The sequence below is a fragment of the Bombina bombina genome, chromosome 4 (genome assembly GCF_027579735.1).
Source record: "Bombina bombina isolate aBomBom1 chromosome 4, aBomBom1.pri, whole genome shotgun sequence".
Lineage (NCBI taxonomy): Eukaryota > Metazoa > Chordata > Amphibia > Anura > Bombinatoridae > Bombina > Bombina bombina.
Genome location: NC_069502.1, coordinates 1,025,016,056 through 1,025,026,268, shown reverse-complemented (window position 1 = coordinate 1,025,026,268; position 10,213 = coordinate 1,025,016,056).

The following is a 10,213-nucleotide window of genomic DNA, read 5'->3' as shown; positions in this document are numbered from 1 at the left end:
TCATATTCCCCACAGTCATTGACTGCACGTTTGGACACTTTATTGCCTGTTTTATATTTGTCCCTAATTGACCTCAGTAAAAGAAAGATAAGAAGTAAAACCTAGTTTACAACATGGCACTTACTTCTTCAATACTTACAACTAAAATAATTAGTAAAACTATACATATGTATATTATTAGGCATATATTTGCTTTGTATATATTATATTTAGCATTTACTTACTGTTTAAAATCCCTTAAAGGGACAGTCAAGTCCAAAAAAACTTACATGTTTCAAATAGGACATGTAATTTTAAAAAAACTTTCCAATTTACTTTTATCACCAATTTTGCTTTGTTCTCTTGGTATTCTTAGTTGAAAGCTAAACCCAGGAAGGCTCATATGATAATTTGTAAGCCCTTGAAGGCCGCCTCTTATCACATGCTTTTTTATTTGCTTTTCACAACAGGGGAGAGCTAGTTTATGTGAGTCATATAGATAACATTGTGATCACACCCGTGGCTTGTGACAGACACTGCACTAATTGGCTAAAATGAAAGTCAATAGATAATAAATAAAATGTAATGTGATCAGGGGGCTGTCAGAAGATGCTTGGATACGAGGTAACACAGAGGTATAAAGTATATTAATATAACAGTGTTAATTATGAAAAACTGGGGAATGGTTAATAAAGGGATTATATATCTTTTTAAACAACAAAGATTCTGGTGTTGACTGTCCCTTTAAGGGTTAAAACCACTATTAGTTACATCCTCATCTATTGACAATAACAAAACAAAAAAAAGCACAAAACACACAGAACTAAGAAGAAGATCAAGTACATTGCCATGTTTATTAAATCAGGCAACAAAGAAAATAAATCAATAAAGCGTCTGTACATTTTTAAACAAGGTGGCGGCAACTGAGCTTCCGAAATCTATAACCCAAAGTGCACAGAGGTCAGTGGCTCTAATAGGTTTACTGCATATCTCCTGCTGTTCTCTGCCTTTCATAAATTCTGGAATAGACCATTAGAAGTTTATAAACCAGCAGACCCGTAGGGAGTGGTTCTACAAGCTCCAACCTGCAGCATCATGCCCCTCCCATTAGCTCAGCCAAATCCATACGGACTCACACATTGATGTGGTCCCCAAATCGTGCCCGGAGGAAAATACCAACTCCAAACCTTATGGGCAAGATGTCCCAACATGCACCACCAAGGGGGAGCCAAACAATGACAGCTTTGGCCTTACAAAGGCTAGCTTAAATAACCATACCCCAGCCAAAGTGGCTACAGCAGTCCTAGAGGCAGCTCCTGACTGCACCTGTAACAAGAAACATAAACAACACAATAAAAATTATGGTGCTGGGTGTTTAAAATGTTTCACTCAGCTATCCAGCCACAAAAGAGGAAGATGATCAGCATTGTGAGCCTTATATAACATAAGCCCAAAGCCCACCTAAACATTGGCAACAATTTTGCTACAACACTAGCCTCATATAACAACAAAGTAGGTTAAACCTTAGGGTCGTTTCAGGCTCAATTATGTCTTACACTATCATTGAAAAATAAGACAATAGTCAATAAATTAACTGGTCTATTTTAATAAAGCAGTTAAAGGGACAGTAAATGTAAAAAAAAATAATGTTTCATAATTCTGCACTAATTCTGTAACATTATCTTAACAACAGCTTTAAAAAACAAAATATTTGAGAGATTTTAGCCCCCAATGTTACACTTACTACTCTTTTCCTTTCCAGGCTCTTCTGATCATGTCTTCTACTCAAAAAGAAAGTGCAGGGCGACTAGCCTGGAGCGTAGCTAAGGGTTAAGGCCTGGTTGAGTGAGTGCTGCTGCTGTGTGTGTATTGTTACAATGTTACATTGTGTTGGGAGGGCCGAGAACTCCCTAAGACAAAGTTGCGTAGAGTATCTCCACCTTTTGGTCTGCAGCAGTGTCCCCTGTCCAAATTATATAATTTGTTATCTAGGCCCTGATTGCCGCCCCCGTGTTTGCCTGTTGTTTACCAGTTCCCATTGCTAGGCATTAATAAATACGACCCACGGGTCTTTCACCCACCTACTGCGTTGAGTCTTTATTGACCAAAACGTTATTACGTTCAGCAGTTAAGCTAAGTTATTAAGTTATTACTTATTTACATGTTATAATCAGCCACTCAGGAAAAGTAGGGCATTTAATCCCTTAGTGGTTTGTGGACGCCCTGTCTAATCACAGTACACCCGATCTCACTATTAAAGTAAAAGGAAGCTTGCTACCAGATAAGAGCAGGAGGGAGCGTCGTTTAGTTCAATAGCACAATCGGGCGTGCTGTGATTAGACGGCGCGCCCGCAACATGCTTTTGAATAGAAGACCTGATCAGAAGAGCCTGGAGAGGAAACAAGGTAAGTGTAACTTTGGGGGCTAAAATCTTTCGAATCTTTTTTTTTTTTTTTAGCTAATGCTAAGATAATGCCACATAATTTTGCACTATGTGCAGAATTATGTATCATTATGTTTTACATTTACTGTCCCTTTAAATTTTTGATCTATCACTCTCTGTATTTTCTTGTTCCTTTCTAAAAGTTTTCTAAATCTTTAAAAAATATAGACAGACGTGTACTTCTGTGCCATACATACAAGAGCATACATAATTCAGCCAATCAACACCTTCGGATGGCTGCAATCATCTGGTCTGTCTACATCCTTTGGCCTAGATTTGGAGTTCGGCGGTAAAAGGGCTGTTAACGCTCCGCGGGCTTTTTTCTGGCCGCACCATAAAATTAACTCTGGTATCGAGAGTTCAAACAAATGCTGCGTTAGGCTCCAAAAAAGGAGCGTAGAGCATTTTTACCGCAAAAGCAACTCTCGATACCAGAGTTGCTTACGGATGCGGCCGGCCTCAAAAACGTGCTCGTGCACGATTCCCCCATAGGAAACAATGGGGCTGTTTGAGCTGAAAAAAAACCTAACACCTGCAAAAAAGCAGCGTTCAGCTCCTAACGCAGCCCCATTGTTTGCTATGGGGAAACACTTCCTACGTCTGCACCTAACACTCTAACATGTACCCCGAGTCTAAACACCCCTAGCCTTACACTTATTAACCCCTAATCTGCCGCCCCCGCTATCGCTGACCCCTGCATATTTTTTTAAACCCCTAATCTGCCGCTCCGTAAACCTCCGCCACCTACGTTATCCCTATGTACCCCTAATCTGCTACCCCTAACACCGCCAACCCCTATATTATATTTATTAACCCCTAACCTGCCCCCCACAACGTCGCCGACACCTGCCTACACTTATTAACCCCTAATCTGCCGAGCGGACCTGAGCGCTACTATAATAAAGTTATTAACCCCTAATCCGCCTCACTAACCCTATCATAAATAGTATTAACCCCTAATCTGCCCTCCCTAACATCGCCGACACCTAACTTCAATTATTAACCCCTAATCTTCCGATCGGAGCTCACCGCTATTCTAATAAATGGATTAACCCCTAAAGCTAAGTCTAACCCTAACACTAACACCCCCCTAAGTTAAATATAATATTTATCTAACGAAATAAATTAACTCTTATTAAATAACTTATTCCTATTTAAAGCTAAATACTTACCTGTAAAATAAATCCTAATATAGCTACAATATAAATTATAATTATATTATAGCTATTTTAGGATTAATATTTATTTTACAGGCAACTTTGTAATTATTTTAACCAGGTACAATAGCTATTAAATAGTTAAGAACTATTTAATAGTTACCTAGTTAAAATAATAACAAATTTACCTGTAAAATAAATCCTAACCTAAGTTATAATTAAACCTAACACTACCCTATAATAAAATAATTAAATAAACTACCTACAATTACCTACAATTAACCTAACACTACACTATCAATAAATTAATTAAACACAATTCCTACAAATAAATACAATTAAATAAACTAGCTAAAGTACAAAAAATAAAAAAGAACTAAGTTACAGAAAATAAAAAAATATTTACAAACATAAGAAAAATATTACAACAATTTTAAACTAATTACACCTACTCTAAGCCCCCTAATAAAATAACAAAGCCCCCCAAAATAAAAAATTCCCTACCCTATTCTAAATTAAAAAAGTTACAAGCTCTTTTACCTTACCAGCCCTGAACAGGGCCCTTTGCGGGGCATGCCCCAAGAATTTCAGCTCTTTTGCCTGTAAAAAAAAAACATACAATACCCCCCCCCAACATTACAACCCACCACCCACATACCCCTAATCTAACCCAAACCCCCCTTAAATAAACCTAACACTAAGCCCCTGAAGATCTTCCTACCTTGTCTTCACCATCCAGGTATCACCGATCCGTCCTGGATCCAAGATCTTCATCCAACCCAAGCGGGGGTTGGCGATCCATAATCCGGTCCAGAAGAGGCTCCAAAGTCTTCCTCCTATCCGGCAAGAAGAGGACATCCGGAGCGGCAAACATCTTCTCCAAGCGGCATCTTCGATCTTCTTCCATCCGGAGCGAAGCGGCAGGATCCTGAAGACCTCCAGCGCGGAACATCCATCCGGACCGACGACTGAACGACGAATGACTGTTCCTTTAAGGGACGTCATCCAAGATGGCGTCCCTCGAATTCCGATTGGCTGATAGGATTCTATCAGCCAATCGGAATTAAGGTAGGAATTTCTGATTGGCTGATGGAATCAGCCAATCAGAATCAAGTTCAATCCGATTGGCTGATCCAATCAGCCAATGAGATTGAGCTCGCATTCTATTGGCTGTTCCGATCAGCCAATAGAATGCGAGCTCAATCTGATTGGCTGATTGGATCGGCCAATCGGATTGAACTAGATTCTGATTGGCTTATTCCATCAGCCAATCAGAAAATTCCTACCTTAATTCCGATTGGCTGATAGAATCCTATCAGCCAATCGGAATTCGAGGGACGCCATCTTGGATGACGTCCCTTAAAGGAACAGTCATTCGTCGTTCAGTCGTCGGTCCGGATGGATGTTCCGCGCTGGAGGTCTTCAGGATCCTGCCGCTTCGCTCCGGATGGAAGAAGATCGAAGATGCCGCTTGGAGAAGATGTTTGCCGGTCCGGATGTCCTCTTCTTGCCGGATAGGAGGAAGACTTTGGAGCCTCTTCTGGACCGGATTATGGATCGCCAACCCCCGCTTGGGTTGGATGAAGATCTTGGAGCCAGGACGGATCGGTGATACCTGGATGGTGAAGACAAGGTAGGAAGATCTTCAGGGGCTTAGTGTTAGGTTTATTTAAGGGGGGTTTGGGTTAGATTAGGGGTATGTGGGTGGTGGGTTGTAATGTTGGGGGGGGGGTATTGTATGTATTTTTTTACAGGCAAAAGAGCTGAAATTCTTGGGGCATGCCCCGCAAAGGGCCCTGTTCAGGGCTGGTAAGGTAAAAGAGCTTGTAACTTTTTTAATTTAGAATAGGGTAGGGAATTTTTTATTTTGGGGGGCTTTGTTATTTTATTAGGGGGCTTAGAGTAGGTGTAATTAGTTTAAAATTGTTGTAATATTTTTCTTATGTTTGTAAATATTTTTTTATTTTCTGTAACTTAGTTCTTTTTTATTTTTTGTACTTTAGCTAGTTTATTTAATTGTATTTATTTGTAGGAATTGTGTTTAATTAATTTATTGATAGTGTAGTGTTAGGTTAATTGTAGGTAATTGTAGGTAGTTTATTTAATTATTTTATTGATAGGGTAGTGTTAGGTTTAATTATAACTTAGGTTAGGATTTATTTTACAGGTAAATTTGTTATTATTTTAACTAGGTAACTATTAAATAGTTCTTAACTATTTAATAGCTATTTTACCTGGTTAAAATAATAACAAAGTTGCCTGTAAAATAAATATTAATCCTAAAATAGCTATAATATAATTATAATTTATATTGTAGCTATATTATGATTTATTTTACAGGTAAGTATTTAGCTTTAAATAGGAATAATTTATTTAATAAGAGTTAATTTATTTCGTTAGATAAAAATTATATTTAACTTAGGGGGGTGTTAGTGTTAGGGTTAGACTTAGCTTTAGGGGTTAATACATTTATTAGAATAGCGGTGAGCTCCGGTCGGCAGATTAGGGGTTAATAATTGAAGTTAGGTGTCGGCGATGTTAGGGAGGGCAGATTAGGGGTTAATACTATTTATGATAGGGTTAGTGAGGCGGATTAGGGGTTAATACATTTATTATAGTAGCGCTCAGGTCCGCTCGGCAGATTAGGGGTTAATAAGTGTAGGCAGGTGTTGGCGACGTTGAGGGGGGCAGATTAGGGGTTAATAAATATAATATAGGGGTCGGCGATGTTAGGGCAGCAGATTAGGGGTACATAGGGATAACGTAGGTGGCGGCGATTTGCGGTCGGAAGATTAGGGGTTAATTATTTTAAGTAGCTGGCGGCGACGTTGTGGGGGGCAAGTTAGGGGTTAATAAATGTAATACAGGGGTCGGCGGGGTTAGGGGCAGCAGATTAGGGGTACATAAGTATAACGTAGGTGGCGGTCGGCAGATTAGGGGTTAAAAATTTTAATCGAGTGGCGGCGGTGTGGGGGGACCTCGGTTTAGGGGTACATAGGTAGTTTATGGGTGTTAGTGTACTTTAGGGTACAGTAGTTAAGAGCTTTATAAACCGGCGTTAGCCAGAAAGCTCTTAACTCCTGCTATTTTCGGGCGGCTGGAATCTTGTCGTTAGAGCTCTAACGCTCACTTCAGAAACGACTCTAAATACCAGCGTTAGAAAGATCCCATTGAAAATATAGGCTACGCAAATGGCGTAGGGGGATCTGCGGTATGGAAAAGTCGCGGCTGAAAAGTGAGCGTTAGACCCTTTAATCACTGACTCCAAATACCAGCGGGCGGCCAAAACCAGCGTTAGGAGCCTCTAACGCTGGTTTTGACGGCTACCGCCGAACTCCAAATCTAGGCCTAAGTGGGGTGTAGGGGATTTATTGTAGCACACTGGGTACCCTAGTGTGCATGTGTGTTTAACCCTTTATTAGGGGTTAAACTCAAAGAAGAGTAGGCAGCTTGCAAATAAATAAACTATTCTAACAAAACCTAGCTGATTTTGACTGGTACATCCTTTAAAAAGTATATGCAGTTCATTGTATGTACAGTGTTTCACTGTAACTCTTGGTATACATATTCTTAGCGATTTTAATGTATTTTCTAATAATAAGATAGTGCCACTTGGTCCTTGGACAATATAATTTACAATAAAAATATAATATAGAAATTAATGTATTCATTCTACATCTAAATCTTGCACTTATAAAATTGAAATGAAAATAAAATATCCCATTATTCATTCATCCAACATTTCCTATTTACTGGAAAAAAAGTAATAAATATCTCTAAAGTTTATGTACTGGGCTGATAAATTATTTTCTTTCACAAGGATACCATAAAATGAGTTTTGCGGACAGTGTAAAACTAATCTGCAGCTCAGAAACTAATTTATATGTTTATATATTTGCTTTTTTTCTAGTTGACACCCTAATACTAACCTACTAGGATTTACAGCCAAGTGTACAGTCATAACAACAAAAATAAAGATAATTCATTTTACCATTTAACAGAATCTAAGGATTTTAGAAAATGCCCATTACATTTGAAATGCATACAGCATACGAAAAAGCATATTTTCTTGCAGAAACAATTTTGGGGGAAGCAACATACTATTTTTTTTTTACCAGTGGTAATTACTTGATTAGTAGAATATATATGTGATATTGCTTGCCTGTAAAAAATATGTATAAGATCAAATTTTATTTGAAGGCACATGAAACTCAAAATGTGTGTTTAGATAAAGAATACAGTTTTAAAAAACTTTCCAATTTACTTCTTTTATCTAATTAGCTTCATTCCCTTGGTATCCTTTTGATGTAGAAACAGCAATGCACATGGGTGAGCAAATAACACGAGGCATCCACCAATCAGCAGCTCATAAGAATATCTAGATACTCTTTTCAACAAAGGTTGCCAAGAGAATGAAACAAATAAGATAATAGAGGTAATTTGGAAAGTTGTTTAAAATTGCATTCCCTCCCTGAATCATGAAGGGAAAAAAACGGGGTTAATTTCCCTTTAACATGTACTCAATCTTAATTATTAACTTGTAAGCTCTCTGGGGAACAGGATCCTGTAATCATTCTGTAGAAATCTGCCTTCCCTCACTTATCTTTTTTATTGTACCCCTTAAAGGGACATTATACACTCATTTTTTCTTTGCATAAATGTTTTGTAGATAATCTATTTATATAGCCCATAAAGTTTTTTTTTTAAAATTAATGTATAGTTTTGCTTATTTTTAAATAACATTGCTCTGATTTTCAGACTCCTAACCAAGCCCCAAAGTTTTATGTGAATACGCTCGACTACCTACTCCAGCTTGCTCCTGTTTGTGTAAAGGGTCTTTTCATATGCAAAAGAAGGGGGAGGGGGGGAGTGTCTTATTTGCCACTTGCAGTGGGCTTTCCAGCTGCCTTTTCAACAGAGCCAAACTGACAGCTTCTAAGTACGTTTTTAAACAGTTTTATACTGGATTTTTATTTCAGTATCTGTGCATCTTATTCTTTATAGTAGTGTCTATTACATGCAGTTATATGAAAATGAGTGTATACTGTCCCTTTAATGTAGTGCTGCAGAATCTGTTAGCATGTTACAAAGAAAGTTAATATTAAAAGGACTTATAGGTGGAAAAAGAAAGCGCTCTAATATGTTAGAGCATTTTATTATTGCACTATTGCTTGCATATAACTATGTGTAAAGAGGTTAAACACATGGTTAAAGTCTGCTCTAGAGCAGCAGTGCACTGCTGGGAGCTAGCTAAACAAATCTGCTGAGACAAGGACAATACACAAATGTGTTTAGCCACAATTACCAGATAGCTCCCAGTATCGAATTGCTGCTATTTTGTGCTTTGCAGAGCATAGCAGATTAAAACCTCATGTTGTTGTTGGTGCCAAAAAGCTTGGGGGCGCAGTAACCTGTTCCAAGCTTGTAGTATTATTAGGACTTTTCTAAATAAGCATATAATTACTGAATGTACTTGTTAATGTGAATGATTCTGTAATTAAATCTTTAATTAAAGTTAATGTCACTATAAATTAATGCAGAACCAGAATTACTTATTTTACTTAAGGCAACATAGCACTTTGGATTCAAATATCTCCTAAAACAATATGGTAAATCTAACCATTGGGGACATAGATAAGGTTATTAGGGACCTCTAGAGAACAGTTTTGTTTTTTATTCTGTTGCGATTATTTTGATAATTAAAAATGTTCATTTTGTACTAATGAAAAGACTATGAGACAGATTACAAGTGGAGCGCTGATTAACGCTCACGCTCAAGTGTTAATTGCGTTACAAGTAAGATTTTTATAAGCATCAAGTTGCGCTTGTGTTATTAGTTGAAAGGTAACTGCTTTTGCTTGCGGGGTAGCCCAAGGAATGCAAAAAATATATAAATATTTCACATTCCAATGTTCTTCATATAGAAGAATATGTTCTATTTATTCATAAATACATATTTCTACATATATCTGATAGTATTTTGGTAATATATATATATATATACTAGTCGATAAGCCTGCTACAGATGTAGAAACAACCTGTTTTGTAACTCTTCTTTTATATAAATATTTAAGCTAGAGGTGTAGCAATACTATAATTTTAATGAACCACTAACCTAACACCCCATTAAATAAATCCACATTAATTAAACTTAATACATTCTAATGTTACAAAAAATAAAAAATAAATAAGTTTACAAAAAAATAAAAAAAGGCTAACATTACAGAAAATAAAAAATCAAATTACCAAATTTAACAAAATTAAACCTAATCCCTATGAAAATAAAAAGACCCCCAAAATAAAAACACCCCCTACTACCAGTAGCCCTTAAAGGGCATTGCCCCAAGATAATGAGCTCTTTTACAAAAAATATACAAAATAAATGAACCTGACACTAAAAAACCTAAATGTAAGGACTCACCTTTTTGTTCTTGTTGCACTACACCTTTAAGGAGATCACCTCCTCCTTATAAAAGGTCACATCCTGCCTTACTCGTTGCTGGATTATTGAAGTTACTCTGATAACCTCAGCCACTTCCTACTTCGTGAGGATTTCCAAGCCTCCAGTCTAGGACTCTAAATTCTGCAAGTATCTAACAAGGATCATTCAATTTGTCCTACTTGATTACACTCC